A 25,722-nucleotide genomic window follows, 5' to 3' on the forward strand; every position below is an offset into this window, starting at 1 on the left:
AGGGGGCGCTGGAGCCGAGCCGCTCATTACATATTCATATATTCACTGCACCCGATCGTTACGATCGGGTGTAGTGAATATAGGTCCCCTGCTGGCACCCCCAGGGGGCAGCCTGTGCTGCCTGGCACCCGGGGAGCCCACCTCCCCCACACAAACGTTCTGGGGCAGGCAGAGAGACTTCCATCTCTCTGCCTGCCACCGTCCTCATGCTCCCTGCGGCATTCGCCGCAGGAGCTCATATTTGCTGGTCAGGGGCTCGCTGCCCCTGACTCGTTGAATACCGGAGCCGGTGAGGCTCCAGAACGTGGCGAATGTGCAGCGAATCCAAAAAAGGATTCGCTGCACCTCGCAGGTATTCTCATTGAATACCGCCCATAGTCTCCACTGGTAATACAGACAACTGGCCTCAAATTGCTTAAAAGTGATCTATTTTGACATTGTATGTAGTGACATCCAATCAATACATTGTAGCTGCTTAAGAATTATGGTGGTAAGGTGGGAGATATTTAAGAAGTAAATTAAATACTTGGGATGGGTATTTGCTCAGGGAGTGGCTGCTGCCTACGCATGTGAAGGTATTCAGTGAATGCGTAGTTGAGCGGACCCCAAGAGCGTCACAAGTATAGGAGTAGAGAGACAAGAAGGTTTCTGCTGTTGCCAGGGGTAACCAAATCTACCTTGTTGTATATAGAACAGTGCAGGGTCACAATTTGGGCCTCTGGGAATGAGAGAACCAATAGTTAGTATTGATAGGTAAGATACCAGTCACTGTAGTTCCTGGTGTATGCTGCTGCCCGTTGTGTACAGTAGATACCTGTGTACTACAATTTTGGATTGTGGGAGGAAACCAGAGTACCCGGAGGAAACCCATGCAATTATAGGGAGAATATACAAACTCCGCACAGTTAGAGCCATGGTGGGAATCGAACCCATGACCTCATCAATGTGAGGCAGTAATGCTAACCATCACACCATCCGTATTGCCCTGATATTGCGATATTTGTAATCCAGAAATTAGGCATGTGGTGGTCTCCCAATAAACCAGTGGTCGCCAACCCATTGCTCGCGAGCTACCGGTAGCTTGCCTGAGCAAAATGGGTGGCTCGACCACTGATGCCTGCCTGCCCGCCTGTGTGTCCCACCTGTCTGGCTACCCACCCATGTGTCTGGCCAATCCGCCTGTCAGCTGCCCCTGCCTTCCCCTGTCAGTTCCTTCCCCTGCACACAGAGAGACAGACGCTAGAATTCATAGTTCCCCTCTAGCGTCTGACAGGAAGCACAGCTCTGCACTTCCTGGTAATGCTGCAGAGCTGTGCTCCCTGTGAAGATGCTGGAAGTGAAAAATGACATCTGGCATCTGTCTCTCTGTGTGCAGGGGGAGGCAGGGTAAGGCAGGGCAGCAGCAGCTGACAGGCGGGTGGTCGGACACACGGGTGGATATTAACCCCTTGGCAACGAGCTAGAAACCCTGGCAATGGCAATTAACCCCCCTTAGCAATGAGCATTAACCCCTGGCAATGCATATTAACCCCTTGGCAACGAGCAAGAACCCCTGACAATGCACATTAATCATCCCCCCCCCCCCCCCTGGCAACAAGCAAGAACCCTTGGCAATGGACCTTAACCCCCCTTGGCAATGAGCATTAACCCCCTGGCAACACATATTAACCCCTTGGCAACAACCAATAACCCCTGGCAATGCATATTAACCCCTTGGCAATGAGCAAGAACCCCTGGCAATGGAAATTAACCCCCTTGGCAACAAATATTAATCTCTTGACAACAAGCAATAAGCCCTGGCAATGCATATTAACCCCTTGGTAATGAGCAATAACCCCTTGGCAACAACATTAACCCCCCTTGGCAATGGACATTAACCAATTAGAATTTATTAGAAGCTTTACTGTGGTGGGGGGCAACGTGACCTGCAGTTGTTCTCAACCTCGGTCCTCAAGGACGCCCAACAGTGCACATTCCAGGTCACCTGGCAGGTGCACAGGTGCACTAATTATTCACTGACACATTTTAAAAATCACACGTGGAGATAATTATTTCACTTGTGATTCTGTGTGGAGACCTGGAAAACGTGCACTGTTGGGGGTACTTGAGGACCGAGGTTGAGAACCACTGGCATAGTGTGTGTCAATTTTTGTGTGACATCCCATTTTTTTGGAATGGTCCTGCGGGAATTAGACACTGTGCATGAGTCTAATTAGGTAGGCAGGCATGGGGGCTGGGGGCATGGCCAGCAGTTCACACAGCACTGGCCATTCCCTCACAGCAACAAAATGGCACCCAAAAAAATGTCACCGAGTGCCGCATATATTCCTTTATCCGCTGCCAAAGTTGGGAGGTATGCATTAGGTGTGAGGGGCATTGCAATGTATGGCATAATGTGTCAGGGGCATTACAGTGTGCAGCATAGTATCATAGGCATTGTGGTGTGCTGCATCATGTTTCAGAGAAATTGCGGTGTGTGGCATGTGTCGGGCATTACAGTGTGCAGCATATTGCGCATGGGCATTACGGTGTGCGGCACAGTATCAGGGGCATTGGTCAAATTTTAGTAGCTCTCCAGGAGGTTTTTTTTGTCTTTTTTTTGTTGCGAGTAGCTTTCGCTTAATTAAGGTTGGAGACCACTGCAATAAACAGATTTTGTGGATTTTGTAAGTTGTTCCGGAACAATAACCAGGAAGGGTTACAGATAGAGCTGTTTCCAAAAGAACATCAATCAAGTGCAATACAGTTTAAAAAAAGAAGGTGCTTCCTGACATCTTTATCACCTATCATTTAGGTTAGGCTAAGGCTAGACTTGGACAAAAGTCCCGCCCCACCAGATCTCAGAGACTATTACATTTAGCCCTTCATGTTAGATTTTGAAATAGTCATCCAAAATCGAACAAGAAACCATTGTTCAAATTTGACACACACAGAATTTTATAATAATCCTTAATCTTTAATGTCACATTTAAAAATATACAATACAGTGTTTGATAAAGGATCAGTGTATGTGGCTGTGTTATGAGAATCAGTTATTTGCTCTGTCAATGCTACTGTACATCTATATTTTTGGTTCAATAAATCAGAATTAAAGGTTTTAACTAAACCACCTTGTTTTATAAGCCATGCAAAAGGGGCAGACTAGATGGGCCAAGCGGTTCTTAGCTGCCGTCAAATTCTATGTTTCTATGAAAATAGACACACACCATGTCAACTATTTGTAAGACCTTCATTACGATTAGGAAACACAACTGATTAGTTCATTTACATTTTCTATTCAAAATTATTCAAATGGTTATTTATTCATTATGTGCTCAGTAAATCAGGAATATTTTTTTAGATAGTTTTGTATTCCAACCATGACTTATTCTTGAGGGACTCTTTATAATAACCCTTTGAAAGCTATTTCAGCTACGGCAGTGTTCACTTCAAATAGAAATTGATAAAGATTATAAGACCTTGTTAAAAGATTTGGGAATGCTGTTAACTGAACACATTTAAAGTAAGTATTGTAGGTTGTCATGTGCTTTCAGAATGTTAAAAAAAGCACTACACATACCAAAAAGGATGAGGCTTAAAATATTTTTATCAATTGATCGGATTTTATTTATTAAACATTTATTCATATGTTCCGACATATTCAGGTGCTCTTTACAATAATGATGGTTGTCAGACATTTTTACAGATTTCTTCAAAACTGATAATGTGATTGTAAATAAAATCTTTGCAAGAACCTAAATGTAAATATATCCAAGCAAGCTGTTCAATTATTTACAGAAGATTTGTTGGATGATTCCCCAAACAAAGAAAGAAAGAAAGTAAATCCTTAAAAATCATATAAAAGGATTTCTATAAATGCCAAGGCTGGGCAGAGAAATCCAAAGTAATGTAAATGGAAATGTACATTGTATGGCAGCATGGACATTAGCATTACTGCCTCATAGCACTGAGGTCATGGGATTGATTCCTAACATGACCCTATCTGTGCAGAGTTTGTATATCCCCCCCGTGCTTGTGTGGGTTTTCTATGGGTACTCTGGTTTGTTTCCACAATCCAAAAATATACTGGTGGTTAATAGACTTCCAACAAAAAAAAAAAAAAAAATCTAGAGGGTGACATTTATTGTGATGAGATGTTTTGATTTTTAGTGAGGAAACAGCCAAATTTTCATGTTTTTTCTGAAATTGCCAACTTAATCTGGTGCGAATTGTGATATATATATCCCATTTTTTCATGGTCAATATGCACATGATTACCTGTCGTGTTGAATTCGCACTTCATATCACATCCATATGTTTTCCCAATGAAAGGTATACAAATCTCAGATTTAATAGGATGCATATTCAGAATTTGCCTATGAATTTTTACTAAAAATTGCCACCTGAACAGACCAGGTTGTGATGGGTGGTTTTGAAACAGACCACCATGAAAAAAATGGAATTGGTTAATGTTTACACAAGTGTCCCCTACTATAATCAGAAACACCTTTACTGATAGATCCATAACCATCTTGGCCTTTAATAAGATTAAGGGCCTTATTCTAGTTCACTCTTTCTGACAAAATCCTTCTTCTATGGACAAAAACATGGCCCTTATTCTAGTTGACACTTTCGGATGTGAGTTCGTTCGCAAATGACTGAACGCACCGCACATTGGAACGGCAAGAGAACACATGCCTACATGTCGTCCGCGTTCGTACGGATGGACTTCCACAGAAGAGGGAGTCTTCAGACTGCATCCACACGGACGGGAAGCTGACCGTACGCACTGAGTTGGCGTTTTTGTGCCCACCTCACAAATATATTCGGAAGTCATGCTTCACCCACATTACACACTTATCTAATTAGGCTAACTCGTAACATATACAGTATATTACTTTTGATTTAAATCAATTACTTCCTAATTGAGACTTAAACACATTACTTCCAATTGAGATTAACCCTTACATCATGTTAAGTTGCATTATTCCATTGAAGCACCTTTACCTGTGTTTATGTGTGAATACTATATATCAATTGCAAGGCAAATGCAAGCACAAAAAATTAACAAATTTTGAACAACACATAATAAATGTTAAATGCCTACAGTTGTAAACACAGTATGTGTGTAAATCATTATGCATACTGCATAAAGTTATGTTTTTGAATAATAATCTAGTTTTGTGTCATGCAATGAATTGTTAACTATAATAAAGCTATATCTCTGTGCAAACACACACACACACACACACACACACACACACATACACACCTTACACCTTCAGCAACATGTATTCATTACCCTTCACTTTGTTCCACTTTATGCAATCACAGATCTCTATACAGTATCTACCTTTTGCAAGTTACATAAATATATTACACAATATACAAAAAGTCTGTTAAATTCCATAAGAACACACAGACAACTTCTAACTGTAAACAAATCTTTATTTAAACAAACAAAAAAAAAATTAACAAAGAATGTCGGTCAGGTCCTGGACATCCTGCGCCAACATCAGGAGGTGCTCCCTCATCCTTGCAAGTGTCCCTCGCACGCCCTCGTGGACTTGTCTCTGGTAATCTGTGGGCATGTTAAAGGGGGTTCAACATTACTCTTGATATTCATGTATACATTTAATACTTTGATGCGCAAACTATGTCAAAATGACCTACAAAACTCATAGATACACACAATTACATATGGTACTGCTTTCAACATGTAACTAACTACTATGATGGTGACACACACACACAGTTGTTTACTGTATTAATTCTGTTGGCTACAGAGGCGTAGGGAGGGCGGAGCTCCAGGCGCTGATTGGTCAGATGGCGCCGCCAGCCCGCCCCCCCTCCGCAAAAATCATCTCTGCACAAGAAAGATCATCTGTACGGGTAGCGTGCGCCGGCGGCTGCCCTGCCCGGTGCCTGCCTCCTGCCCCCTGCCCGGTCCATGACGCTTGGGCGGCTGACTCACTCTAATGTAAATTGGTGCTGCTGCCTTGGTTAATATTGTCCTTGGTTAATATTGTTGGTTTCTTGCAATACCCTGTATTTTAATTGTGTATAGACACAAATAATTTATAAACAATGACCACCATACTCCAATTATGCCATAGTCCATAGTGTAATTTACAATACATAACAAATACCGCAAATCAAGTACATGAGGCATAATCTATACTTACCACTTTCCCCAACTTCTGGACCCATTTCTTCTGGCTGGTTGGTGGGTGGAGGGTAGTTGGGTGGTGGGAGTGGGGTTTGGGTTGGAGGAGGGTAGGTGGGTGGAGAAGACAGGCTGAAGGTTGAGGTTTGGGTGTGGGTAGGGGATTGGTTGTGGGTAGGGGATTGGTAGTGGATATGGGAATGGGAGTGGGTATGGGACTGGGAGTGGGTCAGGGATTGGGAGTGGGTAGGGGATTGGGAGTGGGTAGGTTAATGGGAGTGGGTATGGGACTGGGCCTCTTCTGTAATGGCCCCTTGTTCACGGGCCTGTGCTGCTCTTTCACGTGCTGTGTATATATGATCCAATTGAGCCATGGGTGAGGAAAAAAAAAGGGACAAAATTAGTATCCATATACTACTTTGTATTATATACACATGACTGTATGTCAATTATCAAGTATTACACAGATGTTATATAAAATTAAAAAAAAAAACATTGACACCCACTTATACTCATTGACACCCACTTATACTTTATCTTGTAGTTTTTACTATCATGGACAATTAAGTGCATACATAGGCGATTATGTGTTGATAATGCTGAAATACTCAAATTTTTTAATACGGCGCCTCAGACGCTGGAGGAGCTCTGGCTGCTGCCTCCTCAGGTCAGACCCTCGCCTCTCCAGCTGGGCGACGGTCCTCCGCACGTGGTTGCGGGTGATTATTCTGCGCCGGGCAGCAACGTAAGCCCGGCGCTTCTCCCTATTTGTTATAAAGGGCCCCGCACGGCCCAGCCTCCGCTCCATCATGGAGACAAGGGCCAGCAGCTTCACTGTTGTGAATAGTGCTGCCCTCTGCAAAGCCATCTTTGCTATGGTGCATTAAACAAATCATGTCCTGTGATTGGTTGTTAAAAGTGTTATTTGGTATTAACTTTATTTATAATATTTATATGAACAGTAGGTATGTGTCAAAATGTTCGCCTAAACCATCGCATTGCATCGCCGAGCAACGCATGCCATCGCTTGACATTGCATAGCTAGGCTTCGCATTACTTACTGTATGCATTTATGTATATGTGTATATTTAGAAAAATATACACATAAATATATGTGAAGCTCTCCTGCCTACACCATTATTTCTGTCACAGTCCTGACCTTAACTGCCTACCTTAATCACCTATTACTTCCAATATATATTTAAAAAAATGTAATGGATCATTGCTAAAAAAAACAAACATAACGAACACATAAAAAGCTTACAGGCCCAAACAAATAATAATAATAATAATAATAATAATAATAATAATAATAATAATAATAATCTCACCTAACATGGGTTAAAACATCAACTAAAAAAAATATATATATATTTTTTTCAACAAGATTTGCATTGTGCCAACAACATTGGTCACCCACAACAATACACCCCAAACATTAAAAACAGTGCACTTGTATTGGGGAAAAATATGTCATCGTGCATAATGTGACCTTGTGAACCCACATTTTTTTGGCATATGTCATTTTAAATGCTTTTACTCTGACTAAATAGTGCATTGTCTTTGCAACATTCAAACATATACCTGAAGAAACGTGTAACCACAGAGTCCTGCACTTCGTATCCCCTGATGTTTTCCGGGGTGCAGGATGGGGGCAGGGCACCCTCTTGTGGCTTAGATGTTGTTACTTCCCACTCTTCAAAAGGGACTTTACACCGCATAGTGATATTGTGCCAAAAGCAACACACCCCCACAATCCTCGACACCATTTCTGGGGAGTACTGCAAGTCACCACCAGTGCGGTGGAGCACACGAAAATGACCCTTTAATAGGCCAATTGTACGCTCCACAACTTGCCTGGTGGCAACATGCGCCCCATTGTATGCCTCCTGTGGACCCGGTGTTGGGGAGCTGTATGGCGTAAGCAGCCAGGGTGTACATGGGTAACCGGAGTCACCCAGATCCCACGCATCACGGCCTTCAAGCTCTTGGAGTCTTTGCCAAATCCCGGTTTGTCGAATAACATGAGAGTCATGGGCACTTCTGGGAAACTTCGAGTTGAAGGCAAGAATTTCCATGGATAGGCCACATACCACCATCACGTTGAGCGAGTGGAACATTTTGCGGTTCCGATAGATTTTCTCTCTCCGTGATGGTGGCACGAATGGTACATGAGTCCCAGCCACAGCCTTTATCACATTAGGGAAGTCAGCAAGTAGATTGAATGCCTGCTGGCTCCTGTGAAGGGTCTTTTAGGGCAAAAGGCATGGCCATGAAGTGCCCCTTCCGCCTAAACATGGCAGACATCACACGCCTCAGGATTCTGCAGAAAGCAGGCTGGGATATCCCAGCAAGTACTGACACTAGCTGGGTGAGAGCTACACCCGCCAACAGCTGGGTGAGAGGCGGTATTGCCATCTTGAGCTGATTATTAGGTTCCAGATCACTCTTGATTAAAGAGAGTGTTTCTAGAATGACATTTGGGGGTAACCGGTACCTAGTAAGTACCTCATCATCGGGCATCCCAAAGAGTGTCACCCGTGAGCGAAAGATTCTTGCATGTCCTGGCCTCCTTTGGTGCCGTGTGGGTGGAGCCGCAAGTGCCCTCTGCCCATGGACCACATACACCATTGCTGCTTCCACAACCTAAATAAAATAAAATAAAAAACTGCTACACCAAAGCAAAGAAAGGTACACAATAAACTTTACAAAATACATATGAGGTGAGGGTCGGCCGATTAGCTCAAAAATATCCATAATGTTCTGAAAATAGGGAAACAACCTTGCACCTCACACACAAGTGCTATATAAATATATTTCTAAAGCTGGCCATACATCAGAAAGATCGATCTTAAGATCGATTGCGCTCATGATTGTGTAAAATTTCCCTTGAAATCCCTGGCAGTCCTTGGTGGTTTTTGGACACACAATTCATCATACAATCAGTCATACAATCCATCTGCTGCATGATTGTGTACACAATATGTGCACACAATCTGCATACAATCCATCTTACAATCAATTGAGATTGTATGATTGGGTACAATATCTTTCTGATGTATGGCCACCTTAAAACACATGTACTACATTGCCACTATTTATCTAATATAGTGTAAAGATGAAGTTACTACAACCATGTATTCATACACATGGGGAGGGTGATTTAACAATATAACACATTAAATATGCTAAAGGGTGGGCAGGTAACATGCTTGATTTATGCCAAAAATGTGTTAACACAAAAATTGTGTGTTATACAGTATGTAAACACCTTTAGCAGAAATTCTGAATCAGAAAGTAAACTTTGTACAGGTATCCAAAGAAATCATGTTTAACCTTACCTTGCACCAGTAGACATTGCAGATATAGATTCACAACTACACATGTGATTTGGATACAATTAGTGAATAGTATGTGATGTGGTGTGGAATGGGTAATAATCTGGAATGGGTTTTTACCATTTGTTATCACTATAATACAAGGGTTTCACAATGGGGAAATACATTTTGGCATTCACATATTGTATGTAGTAAAGGTGAAATGTGCATGTGTGCAATGAATAAATTGTATGCGTGCGTACATTCATAGGATATTTACGGAAAATATACTTCGGAATTGACACCAGGTTTTTTTTTTTTTTGGTGCGTGGCCTTTGCACCGCAAACGCCAAATGCTTAACGCTGCCGTACGGAATGCTGCCGTACGATACGTTGCCATAAGGAATGCTGCGTGGGGGGGATGTCTGCAATTTAGGAACATGGGTATCTATAGAGGTGCTGCCATAAGGATACTTTGCTGATAACATGTCTGGGTCAGAGTGAGACACTGGGATTTCAGACCCTGCGCTTATCCAGGCAAAACTAGCGTCTGTTATTGCCAATGTGAGGCAGAGGCCCAATGTCTCAAATGAGCACTGCTGAGGCAGGACCATCTACAGCTTCAGCAGAATCATTGGGAACACAGCAGGTGGCTTCCCAAGAGATAAGCCAGGCCAGCACTGCAAGGTCATCAACTAGTAAGCGTGGCAGGAGGAGGACAACAGGAGAATTGCCCAAAAAGAACAAAGCATTCCAAGAGGAGGAACTTGAAATATTGGTACCCCGAGCACGGGATTGGATCGAGTTGACACACAATAGGTTGACACCCACAATGAAGGAGAAGATTTGGGACGACATAACAGCGGAGATTAATGCAGTTGCACCACAAGTGCGTGAGGTGGATCGTATAAAGAAAAGGCAAGTTAAATTTATTTAACACTGTTAGGTGTACATATAACAAATACATCAAAATGTGATAGCAAACATCCATTCGGATCAGGTGGGATTCGTCCCTGGAAGGCAAGCATCTGATAACACCCGTAAAGTATTTGACTTACTCGATTCACTCCGGAAAGATCAAGGCCTCCTTCTGTTATCACTTGATGCGGAGAAGGCCTTTGATCGCCTTAATTGGAGTTATATGCGAGAAGTTCTCCTTAAATTTGGCCTACGAGATAGGATCCTCTCAGCGATACTAGCTCTCTATAGTTGCCCATCCGCCAGAGTTTATAGCAACGGGTTCCTCTCCAACCCTTTCTCGATTCACAACGGGACTCGTCAAGGCTGCCCACTATCCCCTTTGATCTTTGTGCTAGCAATAGAGCCACTAGCAGCCAAAATACGAGCAGAAGCTAACTTCCCCGGGATGTCACTAGGCTCAACTCCGCACAAACTCTGCATGTTTGCAGACGATGTTCTTCTGATGGTCTCTGATCCATTAGTATCTCTTCCTCATTTACATAAAATATTAGACTCATATTCCCTGGCGTCCTACTACAAGTTAAATACTTCCAAGACTGATGCACTTCCTATAAATCTAGACCGCGTTATAGGTACATTACGCTCCACATACCATTACAATTGGCAAACATCTAAAATTCGATACTTAGGCGTCCAAATCCCTCCCTCTTCTCCATCAACCTTTGAGGTTAACATTCCTGACCTTTTAAACTCGATCACTAATCTATCAAAATCCTGGGTCAATTATGATATCTCCTGGTTGGGACGAATAGCAGCCTTCAAAATGTCCTTGCTCCCCAAACTCATGTTCCTCTTCCGTACTATCCCTTACTCCCTCCCGAAGAAATATCTAGACAAAGCCAATTCTATTATGACAACTTACATCTGGGCATCTCGCCCCCCTAGATTAGCTAGAACCAAAATGTGTATGTCCAAACAACACGGTGGCATCAATCTACCCAATTTAGCACTATACCACGATGCAGCCCTACTGGCCCAACTGGGACACTTTTTCCCCCACCCCTCTAGAACGAGTTGGGTAGAGATAGAGGAATCGACCTGTCCGAAATTCCCCTTATGCGACCTGTTTTGGATACCCCCTAATTTACGACCCAACACCTCTAAGCTCCTCCCTTCCACCCGAGCTTCCCTGGCTATATGGGACAAATTGACCCGCGCTATCTCTAAGGACTTCCATAATTTACCGTTAATCTCCCTCTATACGCTGGCCCACATCCTCCCTAACCTCAATGCGCCCAAATGGATTAAACTGGGTATTAACAGACTAGGTGACCTCCTGGACGGCCCCCTCCTAAGACCCTTTACAGATCTACAGCAGAGTTTCTCTATTCCGGACTCAGATATCCTGCAATATTATCAGATTAGACATTGGTGGACTAGCCTCTCTATCCCCTCTGTTACACTATCACCTACTCTTCTGCGGTTAGTTAATAGACTTCTTGAGGGGGTACGTAAAGGAGAGATCTCGTTCTGGTACAGAACCCTAGTAGAACTGATACCCTCTCCTAAGACTAAAGCACAAATTAGATGGGAATCTGATATAGGACAAACCCTGCTGGAATCCCAATGGGAAAAAATCTTTACCTCTTCGTATAAAATGTCTAGATGTCTAAACCATTCCGAAATGCACATTAAACTACTCCATAGACTATATCTCACACCAGACAAGTTACACTCAATTTGGCCGTCATCCTCAAAATTCTGCTGGCGATTGTGTGGGGAGGTGGGCCATCAGTTCCATATGTTTTGGTCTTGCCCTAGAATTAAGACTTACTGGGAAGCAGTATTCGACCTAATCAACAGGGTGCTGGGCATACTCCTCCTACCTTCCCCACTCATAGCCCTTTTAAATTATTTCCCCAACACAGTTCCCTCCCATCTCCACTACGTACTAGGGCACATATGTATCGCAGCTCGAGCTGCGCTAGCTCAGGCTTGGAAGCAGGCTACGCCTCCCTCTCACCTTAGAGTTGTGCAGAAAACCCACACGAATTTCCTAATGGAGACAGACGCTCCCCTAGACCTCCCCTCTCCACCCCCCTCTTCGATTCGATGGAACCCCTGGAGAGAGTTCCTAAATACGAAAGAAGGCGCTGAGCTTATAAAGCATAGTATAAGTGACTCTTCACAAACCTCCACCTCCGCACCCTAGTGATCAAAAGTTGTCCCTTTACCTATCCTAGGATCTCTTATCATGACTCATGCCTGCTACCTCTCTGTCGTATACTGTTGTACTGCACTGTAAAGCCTGTATATTGTTTAATTTGATATGTAATGTATCGATAACTATTACTGATGACCAATTACCGAATGTTTGTATGACGGATTGTTATTGGACCACCCCCCCCCCCCCTCTTATTTTTTTTTTCTTTATTTCTGTTACCCCCTCCCCCCCCCCCCCCAGACTCTGTCTAACCTGAAAAATCTTCAATAAAAACCTATTGAGTTAAAAAAAAAAATGTGATAGCAGACAAATGTATTTGTGGTGGAATAGTTGATTTTAGTGTAGATTCCTTTAAAGAAGCATACCACTTTTCTATGAAGGTCAATATGCAACCTGAGAATTAGCAATCCAGTGTAGTAAAACAGTTTGTTGTGGGGTCCACACAATGACCAAAATGTCAAACTAATTCAAATCAATGAAGGTGAGAAGTGCATATTTGGATGCTATGAGCATCGTTCAGAAGTGTTATCGTTGGGTGGTTTGGACATTGCACCATTTTACGTGTTCAAAATTACTATTGTTGTTACATTTATACCCCTTTCACATCGCACTTTTAAAACGGTATATTGCCGTTTTTTTCCCATTTTAAAACGTTTAAGGCTGCAATGTGAAAGTGCCAGAGTTGATTTACCGGTTAAAGTTAACCGGTATTTCAACATGGTTAAAAAGCAGAGTCCTACAAGTTTTAAAGCCTTTTTTTGGCAGTTTGAACAGCTCTATTTCAATGGCTTGAAACTTGTCCCTTGGGAGTTAAACGGGTAAAATGTTTGAATAGTATTAAATGATTTTTAAAACGGTTTTCACCTGCAATGTGAAAGGTCTCAAGGCTCAGACCCGTTTTAAAGTTCCATTTAAGAATACCGTGTCATTACCCATTTCTGCAATGTGAAAGCAGTATTACTCTGTAATCTATTCCAGTCTGCTATTGTCTAAACCAGGGCTCCTCAATCTATTTTTCTCTTGGACCCCATCAGACAATAAAAATAATTACAGGTCCCCAGCAAGTTGCTACAGAAGGTAATCACATCATATGTGTAGTCAGCAGACAGCACATACATGGCAGTATTGTCGAGGCACAAAATGATGGAAGGAGTCTAAAATAACAAACAATTCAACAGATGTTTTGGACTCACTCTGACCCAGAGTTAAACCCCTTCTTCAGGACAAAACAACCTACAGCAAAGTCCAGGGGCCGCCACTGTAATGCGGTCACGGACTTTGGCAGGTAACACACCCTCATTGACAGCAACTGTCAGAATTGAGGAGAGTTCTTTTTGATATTTTAAAGTGGGGTTGCCTGGTAATTTGCAATAAACTGCACCATCCGATAGTTGCTGGTAAATCTCACTGCGATAGTCTTGTAGATCTTGGATCACGATGGCCCCGACCCTTGTCGGCGGGCCTAATCGTGATGTCCTGGTAACTGCCCAATTGTTTCAGGGCTGCAGCTTCAATCGGGGATAAATTCTTTTTCACCTTACCAGGAGCTGCCAAAAACCGGTTCACCGAATCATCCAGTAGGCGACCAAACGTTTTAATTGATGGATTATTCGATATGGGGTCAAACTTAGACCTGGAGTTCATTGATAGAAACTGGTCAAAGAAGCCACTGGATGATTGAATTGGTTTAGACTGAAAAAATTCTTTTAGCCGCAGTTTCCGCATCAGTCTGTGTTGGTCACAGCGCCAATCAAATGCATCAAAAGAGTTCGTGGGCACAAAGGAGAGTCCCTTCTTAAGCACCGATGTTTCAGTTGGGGACAAGGTGCGAGCGGATAAATTAAATATCAGGGTTTCTTCCCCTGCACTAAGCGAGGGGGATTGCGCCTTATTTCGGCGGTTCTGTCCGCCCCTGCGGGTGGCCGGCCTCTTCTGCGCTGCCCCACAGAAGAGGTGGCTTGGCCTAAAGGGGCCTGCTGATTTTCATTCAGGTCATCGGATTCTGAAACCGCGAAATCACTATCGCTTGTCATGTTCGAATAATTCTGGCGATTGCGATTTTTACCCTGTTTCTGTTGCCACGGTTTGCGGCGTCGATATCCCGGATCAGGGCGTCTCTCTGGGTGTTCCCCAGTAAGCCACCCATACACCTTATTCTCATCATAGTCCATGTTGACGGTGTGTCGCTTATTTCTTTTAAATTTGAGAAGGTCTCTCCGATATGCCTCACACTGCTGCTCCAATTTGAGCAATACACCAGCGTTAGTGGGACTGCTAAGTATTTCTTTATGGTCATCTTGAAATTTAGCAATTTTGGACTTGGCAATCTGCAGTTCACGCCCGGATTCATCACATTTAAAAACAATTAGAAATATATATATATATATATATATATATATATGCTTGTGTGTTGGCCGGCACTCCCAAACGCTGGTCCAGACTGTTCCTGACCCGGTGCCTTCCAGTATGGACCCTTGGGTCCCAATGCAGGGTGTTGGAGAAACAGGCGGCACTCTCGGATTTGATGCAAAACGTGTAAACAGATTTATTGTTCCGACATGTTTCGGGCGGCATGCGCCCGTCCTCAGGGATCGAGGATGGGCGCACGCCGCCCGAAACATGTCGGAACAATAAATCTGTTTACACGTTTTGCATCAAATCCGAGAGTGCCGCCTATATATATATATATATATATATTATATTGTCACTGTGACCCGCATGTGACGTCACTTCCGGTATATCGTGTGTGACAAAAACGGCATAAGCGGTCACTTCCGCTTCCGGGTTTCCGGCCAATGCAGGAGTTTTCGCGTCTGAGGACGCTCATAACACTCTGTGGCAGTGTCCCATTATGGTGCGACCTGTCACGCACCTTGCCCGCGATGTTCAACATTCATATAGTAGCCTGTCAGAGATTTTTTTGTCACATACGATATACCGGAAGTGACGTCACGTGCGGGTCACAGTGACACGCGGAAGTGACTTCCACACAGTTAAATTTTGGCGCCTTTAGTTCACACACAGGGTATATAAGGCACTTGACCAGCAGTGGCTCCTTGCTGTAGGAACCTGCTGTGTGGTCCACGCTGTGCTTCACCCTACCATGGATGTACCTGTTGTTTAACTACTGAAGAAGGTCCTCTTAGGGCTGAAAAGTTAACGTTGAATGTCATCTTTATTTTTGCTGCATATCAAAATTCCAAATACACAGCTGATTTTATTTGCAGAATCAAAAAGTCTGGAGAGTGAGTCCTTTCTATTGTTTTTATACATGAACTTCCACCAAAGTTCTGGACGTCACCCTGGCAGTTGTTTTTCCATTGAATGGAGTGTGATCTTGTACTACAAAAATATATATATATATATATATATATATATATATATATATATATATATACACACTGTATACAGAGTAACTGGTTTTCACAGATGCTAAATTATTTTATTTATCAGTCATCATTTTTTGTATGTTAAAAATCATTTACTTTCTCATTATTACCAACAGCTGACAGTAAATAACAGAGGAAACAGTGTCTACTTGTTCCTCATTTACTCCTCTACTTGTCCTCATGTCACTGAATCTTGTACAAATAAATGTAGGCACTGATTAATTATTCTCTTACCTCAGGTCAACAAAAGTAATTAAAATGCACCATAGACAAGAAGTTGGCAGTTGGAAAAATATGCACAATAATCTGATACTCCATTTTGTACAATTAAATGACAGTTTAAAATGTTGACTATATTAATAGCACATTTGTAAAGCATGGCTACCCCTATTTCCCTGACGCATCTTATTTTTTTAATGGATGGCTGAATTAAAAAAAGAAGTATCTACTGTACATTGAATTCCATGAATAAATCACAAAATTAGGGCTTGTGCTACTATTTAAAAGTTACAGTTGAGCCTCACAAAGTATAATACAGACTGATGATAAAGGGCCTAATTCAGATTGGCTTGCAAAAGCAAACTCCTTCTTTAATGAACAAATCCATGTGCACTGCAGGTTGGGAGATATAACAAGTGCAGAGAAAGTTACATTTGTTCAAACTGAAATCTAAATTGCAGTGTAAAATTAAAGCTGACAATATTTACTCTGCGCGGAAAAAAAATAACTCATCCAAATGTTACTCTCTCTTTACATGTTACATCAGCCCCACCTGCAATGCACTTGGTTTTGTCCATTAAAAAAGGAGTTTGCTTTTGAAAACCAACCTGAATCACCCCCAAAGTCTGGAGAGATTGCAGTCTTTTAAAAACATTACATGTAACACTTCCAGAGATAGAAGACTAAATAAGGGTCAATGCATTATATGGACAAAAGACACATCCATTAGATTGATTGAGGTCCTAAAACATTGTCAGTAAGTGGCATAAGTTGGCAGTGTACTGTAGTTGTGTATTTGTGAATGTGGTGCAAAGAATACTCAGTTTTAAAGAAATAAATCTTTATTCAAATATATGATTAACTTCAAGTGCTGCAACCCAAAATGCAAGGAACAATTGACCTGATTTATGTTGTTAGGAACTTTCGGCTGTACAATTCTGTCATTATATTTATAATGTTGCAGGTGTCTGAAGGAAATAGGTGCTTCCTGTTTGCAGAGCCAGATTAAGGTCTAAATGGGCCTGGAGCTGAAAATGATGAAGGGCCTATTATGCGCAATAATAGGGGTTGCGGCCAGCACCTAATAATGTGGGTGGCATGACCAGTGTTCTGTTTATATATTTATATTATATTTATATATGCCTGGAAAAGGCAGGGAGATATAATGGCGGGTGCACTCCAAAAGTGCACCCGCAGGACGCCGATGTCCTAAGATACTTGCGGGGTGAGGCGGCACTCCAGTCATAAAAAAAATACTGAAAGCCGAAACTTGGTAGACAATATGTCAGCACCTTTTATGCGGTAACCTAAGTTTACCACACCATATACCCCTTATACAAATCATGCAACACAATAGTAACCCCTTATACTGTACTTGCTTCTTAAACATTATGCCACATGGAATGAGACAACATTCACACCGATTGAGCAAAAATTCACACTATGGCACACAGATTGAGTCAAAGTTCACGTTATGCCACACAGATTAAGGCAAAATTCACATTTTGCCACATAGATTGAGCCAAAATACACACTATACCAGGCATGTTCAAACAGTGGCCCTTCAGCTGTTGTGAACCTACACGTCCCAGCATGCCTTGACATAGTTATGCATTCCCTAATTGCAAAAATGTGGCAATGCATGATGGGACTTGTAGTTTCACAGTTGGAGGGCCATAGTTTGGACATGCCTGCACTATACCAAATAGATTGAGCAATAATGCACAATATGCTTCATAAATAGGGGCATTGTGCACCAAAGGCGCACATTAAAAATTTACACCATAATGCCCATTACATGTTAAGCCTCACACCATAATCTCCATTACATATTATGCCGAACACCATAATGCCTATTAAAAATTATGGTACGTAAGTATTGCATACCTACATGTTCATTGCCAGGGGTTCCATGTTCATTGCCAGGGATTCCATGCTCATTGCCAGGGGTTCCATGCTTGTTGCCATGTGGGATTACATGCTCATTGCCAAGGGGGGATACATGCTTGCGGTAACTGGGGGACAGTCGCCGCCGGGTAGAAATGACAGCCATTAACAGCCGGGCAGAGAGCAGGGGGCTGCCCGGCTGTATTCAGAGCACTGCATGTCCCGGCTATTTGAAATAATACCCCTTTCATACCAGAAAATGCAGGGAATATGGTCCCAGGATCATGCAGGGACATTCTCGGACTGGCCCCTTTTACACCAGCCTAGTCCCTGCATTTTCTGGTGTGAGGGGGACAGAAAACCACCCCCGCCCCCCTTTAAACAACCAGCTATATCTTCAGAACCAATTGACCCATTTACATGTAGGCTTCGAATGATTTTGGTCCCGTGAAACTGGGCCGTTTGGTTCCAGAGAAATCTGTCCTCAAACAACATGAACAGCCATGAAATTACATTTCAGAAATGAAAAAAAAAATAGTTTTACCTGCAATATATCTAGAACCAATGAACCCATATGGACCAGGTATCAGATTGAAGGCCCAGCAATTTGGGTTCGACTGAGATCAACCTCGAGTTTCTGTGATGCCGGAGGGGGAAATGGCAGCTGTTGGAACCAGATGGAGGTCGGAATTAGCGGGTCCCATGTTATCCTATGGGGAAAACGTTCCAGGTTTGCCTGGCGGTATCTCCGGTTCCCGGGGGGCTAGCAACGCGGGGCTAGTCTCGTTGGAAAGCTCTGTCCGTCAGCTACAAAATGGGCCTATTTGGAGAGTGGGTCTGGAGCTATAGCTCCATCAGGCCCATTGTTAATCCGGCTCTGCCTGTTTGCATTAGCGAGAATCCCAGTGCTGCACCTGACAGCACAGTCTCGGCTCACCATCATTTCTCGGCTCACCATCATGGCCAATGTTCAGGATTTTCACTGGATTTAGGTACCAGCCAGCCTGCGTAAGCTCGAGCTCACACAGCTGGCCATCAGATGCGGACACCCGGTTGCAGGAAGTCTGCATCCAAGGATGCAGACCCTGGACCTGCCACTGCCTCCCCAAACACCACAGCAGTCATGCTTCAGCTAACATTAGTAGAACGAGTCTTGTGGCTGTGCAAACCCACAAACATTGCATTTGAGTGCAAACCATGGGGTTTGTGTACAAATCTGAATTAAGCCTAATGAGTTCTAATAACTCCTGTATGGGAACACAGTAGTACAGTGGCAACGTATTTGTGAAAAAAACAATGCATGCTTATTATAATTACTGTATAGAAGAATTGTATGAACATTTAACATTAATGCTAATGAAAAAGTAAGCAGTCTCCAGCCCTCTTATTTTGGATGAAGAAAGAAAGTTTTGTAACATAGAAAGCACACAAAATAAAAGAACAGAATAAAGGAAAAAAAAATATGAAAAAAAAATAATACAGTGAATACAGTACAGAACATAAATGACAAGAATCACACAAAGAATAACTGTGTTATGCAATGATTACTGTGCCAGCAGGTAATACAGTCATATAGTCACTTACCACGCACCAAAATGATCTTGACAATCTAGATGAGTGGGCAAAAAAGTGGAAGATGAGGTTCAATCTGGACAAATGCAAGGTCATGCACCTTGGGAGACATAACCAGTGTGCTAGTTATAACCTGTGGGGATGAATTGGGTAATTCAGTACTTTAAAAGGATCTAGGAGTCCAAATAGACAACAAACTAGGGTGTAGTGCTCAATGTAATATAGCAACAAAAAAGGCCAACAAAACTCTAGCATGTATTAAAAGGGGCATGGAAACTAGGGATTCAAAAGTAATTATGCCTCTGTACAAATCATTGGTTAGACCGCACCTCGAATACGGAGTACAATTCTGGGCCCCACACTATAAAAAGGACATCATAGAATTTGAAAAAATCCAAAGAAGAGCAACAAAGCTTATTAGGGGAATGGAGAATTTAAGCTACGAGGAGAGATTAAGCAATCTGGGACTATTTACACTAGAGAAGAGACGTTTAAGGGGGGACATGCTCAATATGTATAAATACATTAGGGGCCAATATAAGGAACTGTCAAACACCCTTTTTTCTGCTAGACAGGAATCTAGGACATGAGGGCACGAATTTAGATTAGCAGAAAAAAGATTTTGTTCATCTAGAAGAAAAAATGTATTTACAGTCAGAACAGTCAAACTTTGGAACTCTCTTCCTGGAGAAGTGGTGTCGGCAGACACTATAAATATGTTTAAAATAAGGTTGGATAAACATTTATTGGTTAAAAACATCCACGGGTACAAATAACATAATCTGTCTCTAAAATATAGGAACATTCTATACAACAAGGGATAAGCTACTGTACTATAAACATAGGTTGAACCAGATGGACGCAAGTCTTTATTCATCCTCACCTACTATGTAACTATGGGGGTTATTCTAGTTCATTCTTTCTGAAAAAATCCTTCTTAGATGGACAAAACCATGTGCACTGCGGGTGGGGCAGATGTAACATGTGCAGAGAGAATTAGATTTGGGTGGGGTTTTTCTTCAAAGTGAGATCTATATTGCAGTGTAAAATAAAGCAGTCAGTATTTTCCCTGCACAGAAACAAAATAACTCACCCAAATCTAATTCTATCTGCACATGTTACATCTGCCCCCTGCAGTGCACATGGTTTTGTCCATCTAAGAAGGATTTTGTCAGAAAGAATGAACTAGAATAAACCCCTATATGACTGAATGTAGAGTTGCCAATAAATGGGAAATATATGTGAATAAGTGGACAAGTTGAAAGTTTGCTCAAATAATAATCATGTAATATTTATTTATTATGTGCATTATATAAAAAAATAGGTAGAACCTGATTGGTTGAGAGTTTTTTTATGATAAGCTTGTATTACATAAAAATGAATAAATGATTATTGGTGCTTTATTTTGTGATCCCATTTGACTGTTGGACTTTACTGTGGTTTGGTTACTATGTTCTATTATGTATCAATAAATTCTGCATGCTTTGCTAGATAATTGGATTTTAACACTCATGACATTGGCATAGGCTCTGGCAATGCATATCTGTGTGCAATGACATTATTGAAAGGTGTCACGGGCATGTGATTGGCCCCACGACCATATATGCTACACGTACATGGGGATCAGGTATTTAAACTTGTTACTGTTTTAAATTGTTTAGCATTATATGCTTACAAACCCTTTTAGCTCATTGAGCATTGATAGAACTTCTTCTTGACTCACTGTGGCTACTGGAGCTTTGAGTGCCATGCTGTATATACATATATACATACATATTCTGTATATAGTCAGTAATTATATCCTGCTTTGGGTCCTCTTTAACACGTTATTGGGAATACAGATCACTGGCATAATCTGGAGATACCAGATAAAATGTTATATTTCTGTGAATCACCCAAAAACGTCTATATTCAGGAAAGATGTCACAAAAAATAGACCCTTAGTCATTTGTACTGGTACTAATAAGTCCTGGAACTAAGGTGCCATTTCTTAAATTAATAATGTTATTAGAAGCATTCTTGGCTGCAATCTAAGCTAGTTATTGTTACTTACCTACAGTGTCTAAAATGTTTAAATGCACCATTTAGAGAGGAAGTGAATGGCTCTACATCCCTAGATGGTGACTTCTATAGAAGAAACTGAAAGGTGATGATATGTTTAGAGCATCCCCTGTATTGCACCATGTAGAAACTTTGGGTGGTATTTAATTGTTATATCGCACCCAATCTCCCACCTAAAAGAATGGCAGATCTTCGGTTGATATTCAATTGCTCTATTTTTTGCACCCACGGTTAGTACCGCCTTTTGTGTTTAACGACAAGGTGTTAAGAGCCGCAAAACAAATAAAGGCTGTACATTGCAACTGAATGAATCATTTTGTATTAAAGGTGTATGTGTGTGTATGCGAGTTCTATATGCATGCACTATTTATGCATGTAGCACACAAATACTGAATATACTGAATACAGTTGCTTACTTTCACACTGTAAATTAGATTTGAGCTAGGGCTTGCTTACCCCCAGTCTGAAAGCACATATTAAATTCACCCCCTGAAGTATAACATATGTACATTAACCTTTCAGATGTATTTACTGCTCTCTCTCTCTCTCTCTCTCTCTCTCTCTCTCTCTCTCTGTATCTATCTATCTATCTATCTATCTATCTATCTATGTATGTATTTATACACACATACATCCACATAGACACACACACATATACATACACACACATACACACACAAACTGTACATTAAGTAATATATATACAGTCTACAATGTAATACGTTTTAGGTTCATCTACTATTCATTGTGATGGAAAATCTTGATGCTATGGTCTATGGCCTAAAATTAAATAAGTAAATATGTTCAAATGAAGACATTAGCAGACGGAGCTTGCATAATGACATATTAATTAAAACTGGTTAGATGTAAATGTATTTTCACTATAAGTGAACAATTATCTTGTTGACCTAGATAAAGATTATGCAGCAGAGCACTGTATCCTTATTATGCCATCTTGTGGCAGAAGCTGAGAAGTCAGCAATATGGAGGCTAGGACGGAATGTTGCTACCTATGCCAGCTTACATGCTACTTGCGGGGTAAGAATGAAAATGAATTTAGAATCGTGTAACCTTTTATTTTACATACAATATATTAAATAGAAAAACCTTCATTTATACTTTTTGTAGACTGAACCCACAATTACCTGACCTAGAATTTATGGAACCATTGTACTTGTCATGAATATTGCATAAAAGTTTTCTCTCTTAATGGACTGAAAATGTATGGGCATCTACGTAGACATAAGTCTGGGCGAAATCAGTTGTAATTTAAGCTGATGTTTGACTTTATGACAAGGATTTTTAGTACTGTAAAGGTAGCATTAGTTATGTTGTTTGCCAGGTTAATGAACAGAAACAATATCTTTTTCCATTACTATCCATGTAAGTTATACAATATTAAAGCTTGGATTGAAGTTCAGATGTTTTCATTTTAGCATTTGAATGGTGTACTTCACCTCAGGAAACATGTTAGATGTTACCACGACCAGAATGACTATATTGTAAAACTTGCTTTGTCCCAATCCAATAGAATATTCTGTGTTTTTATGTAGCGCTGTGTGCTGTATGTACCCCAGTTTTTAGGCTTGTGCCCTTAAACCATCTTTATGTTTTAGTTTTAGAAAAATTATAATTATTTGACTTGAATTCAATGGAAAATGCTCCAAAACCTGTAACATCATACAATTTAGAGCTGTTTGTGTCTCTGTATACCAGGGGGGATACGGTCATTTTGTCTACAGTATGTTCGTCAACAAGCATTGGGTCAACACCATTAGGTCGACATGGGGATAGGTCGACATGGTTCTAGGTCAACATGGGTCTAGGTCGACATTGGCTTAGATTGACAGGTCATTAGGTCGACAGAAGCATTAGGTCGACAGTGTCTAGGACAACAGTGAAAATGTCAACATGGGGTGTTTCACTGTTTTTTGAGCCGACATGTGCCAACAGGTGCTATTTCGTGCCCTACCATCCACTAGGGCATGGTGGGAGAATTAATTAATTTGCCGAGCGCAGCGAGGTTTCGTGCCCAAAGCAATGCGAGCGAAGTGAGCAATGCAAGGGGATGCGGTGCACTTCAAACTGTGTCCATGTCGACTGTGTCTACAGTCAGGTAAAAAAAAAAACATTGAAAAACCCCATGCTGACCTTTTGACTATCGATCTAGACACTGTCGACCTTATGCTTGTGTTGACCTAATGACCTGTCGACCTAGACCCATGCCGACCTAGACCCATGTCCACCTTGACCCATGTCGACCTAGAACCATGTCCACCTAGAACCATGTCCACCTAGTGGTGTCGACCTAATTCTTGTTGACCAACATACTGTAGACCAAACGATGCCAACCCATACCAGGGCCGGATTAAGGTCTGTGGGGCCCTGGACAACAAGAGGTCTGTGCCCCCCCCCCCCATGTAAGCAGGTCCCCAGAAAAAATGGCAGAGCCTTAATGTCATCATCTATATTGCTACAAAGTTTTAGACCAATTGTCACATTAAGAAATGCACTTCATGACATTTCATTGTATACAGTGAGGCAGGTCCCCCCCGCCCCCCCCCCCCCCCGGTACCTGGGTAGTGCAGGGATTCTGGCAGCAGGGTCTCTGTGGTGGATGGGCACTGGCTTCACTGTGACTGGCAATGGAATGAGCACGAGCACGTGCACAGTACCGATATAGGTACTGCGTATGCGCAATTGCCGTTTTTGCACAGCAGCCCGCAGAAAGGCATCCAGTCACAAAAGCAGTCCTATTGGGACTCCCTCCAGGATGCCTTTCTGTGGGCTGCTGTGCAAAAACTGCAATTGCACATGCGCAGTACCTATTGCCTGTCATTTGTATTATACAGGTGCCGGGACCAAGATTGCTTCTATGGGCTGTTGCTGAAGCAGCCCATAGAAGCTGGCCGCATGCGCAGTACAGATGTTTGTACTGCACATGCGCCACTCCCGGTGACTGTCATCAAAGTACAGGCACAAGGGACCAAGGAGAGGAGGTAGTGGTGGCGGCTACAGCTGTGGTGGCGGCGATAGGGGGAGGGAGTGCCTGAAACGCGGTACCCCCGCTGTTGCCAGAGGAAACCCCCTCCCCCAATGAGGTACGAGCTGCCACTTCCCCAATAGCATAGCGCACTGCTCTAATACTTTCTGCTTCGCCTCATTAACGAGGTGAAGCAGGAAGGGACATTGACAAGATGTACAGTATTAACATCTTGCTCTATCTCCTTCCCCATGCCGGCTGGACTGGGCATGCGCGGGATCTCGCTACTCACGTGAGATCTCAAGCACAGCCCAGAGCCAACAGCAGGGACAGTGCTGTCCCTGCTGTTGAGATAGGGCTTCGCCAGCCTGCTGCTGGCAAAGCCAATAGCAGCAGTGGTTGAAATGGTCTGCGATGCTATTCTTTCATACATTCTGCCTGCTGTCATTTAGATAGCAGTGCCGTTATGGACAGGGGCGCATCCCCGGGCTCCTTCATACATGGGGGAGAAGCGGTATCAATGCACATAACGTGCGCTGATACCCCTTCTCCCCCATATTGACTCTTCCTACGTCTGCAGGCCCCACCTCTCTATCGGTGAGTAGACTCTTGCATTTTTCCAAAGTCTACTGCGCATGTACATGTCTCCAGGAACTTGGTGCTTGTGTCTTGTGTTCCTGGAGACATCTCCAGTGCGCATGGGCAAATCACTTGGAAATGGCAGCAGCGGCCATTTTCTGAGTGATTTGTTTCTGCTGTGCAGAGACACCGCAGCGGGTAAGTATACTATATGGGTTCTGTGTGTTCCTTTTGGGCCCACTGGCACACCGCACCCATTATAGAAATGCCTATGCAAATAACACAAATGTAAACTGTAAAGAAAATAAAAATAAACCAGTTGTAAGTTCTGGTTCTGGTAATATCTTTATGTGTCCTACCCGTGTCCTAGCCTGAGGAGTCCTATTCAACCAGTCCATGACATTCTACAGAGAAGAAGTAATTGT

Source organism: Crinia signifera, chromosome 7, assembly GCF_055691185.1.
Source record: "Crinia signifera chromosome 7, ASM5569118v1, whole genome shotgun sequence".
NCBI classification, from domain to species: Eukaryota; Metazoa; Chordata; class Amphibia; order Anura; family Myobatrachidae; genus Crinia; species Crinia signifera.